Source organism: Mastomys coucha, unplaced genomic scaffold (assembly GCF_008632895.1).
Source record: "Mastomys coucha isolate ucsf_1 unplaced genomic scaffold, UCSF_Mcou_1 pScaffold9, whole genome shotgun sequence".
NCBI lineage: Eukaryota > Metazoa > Chordata > Mammalia > Rodentia > Muridae > Mastomys > Mastomys coucha.
The window spans coordinates 32,056,913-32,058,190 of NW_022196915.1; positions in this window are offsets into that span (position 1 = coordinate 32,056,913).

Consider the following 1,278-nt stretch of genomic DNA (forward strand, 5'->3'; position numbering starts at 1 on the left):
GAGATCTAGCACATTCCTTAGGCTAATAGATAGTTCATAATAGTTAGAAATGTTTTACATACTAGAGAATAATGCAGGGCTTCCACTCAAGGACATTAGCTAGAAGTCTTAGGTTAGAACCCTAGTCGTTGCCTCCAGCAAAACCATAGAATTAGTATAGGAATACCAAATTAGCCCCAGCAGGGAGGGCTCCACTCCACTTCCTCCTGCTTCACACCTGACTACCAGAACTCCACTGACCTTGATGTGCGGTCACTTGCCTACTGACCTCAGTCCTGCGCCTCTTGCTGTAATCCCCCCGCCCGCCTACGTGACTCTTGTCATCTGCCCTGCTTGCTGTATGGTATTTAAGCCTGAATTTCACCTTGTACAAATACATTCGGATTCAACACACCCTTGTGTCTCGAGTCTGTTTGTCATCTGCCAACTTATTGCCCACCTGACCAGAATTCTCATCCCGTGGAAATTGGGGTCCCTGCAACGAACCCGGTCTGCGGCAAAATCTGACTGATTAACTATAATCTTCTAGAGTTTTGATTTACTGGGTTACTGGAATTTGGGACTCCCGACCACAGGGTGGTCTGAGGTAGGTGAACTGGAGCTGGGAAGACCGCCGCAGCTACTAAAGGCAGCGGGACTTCGGGCAGAGAGTAGCTGGGTGTAGCTGGGTGTAGCTGAGTGTAGCTGGGAACTGCCCTTCTTTTTAATTATTTCCCACAACACACATGTTCACACAAAACTTACGGAGTCCTCATACTGATTCAGATAAAACTTGGTGTTAAGAATACATATCTATGATGGGCTTTAGTGACACAACACCTCTAATCCCAGCACTTGAGCGGCCAGAGGCAGTAGGTTTGAGGCTAGCCTGATCTACAGAGTGAGTTATAGAACAATCAGGGCTCCACAGAGAAACCCTGTCTCAAAAAAAAAAAAACCCACCAAAATACATATAATAATAATAGGATATATGCATACATACATGCATACACAGTGATTTATACACATTATAAATATTCTACATTTATAAACAGTGAGTTATAAAACATACCTACAAGGAGTTTAAACAGCTGTTTCAAAAGTTCTTGAGGTGTTCTTACAAGTTACTGGATGCTTTGAATGGAAAGTTTTCTTAATTACATATTTATGATTCTTCTACTTTTAAAAATGTTCTTTCATTATTTGATTTCTGTTGTCATAGAAACCAGATGTATTGTGGTGGCCCTGCTGTGTTCTTGAAAGAACTCAAATCCGAAACCAGAGACTTAGCTCGCTGGG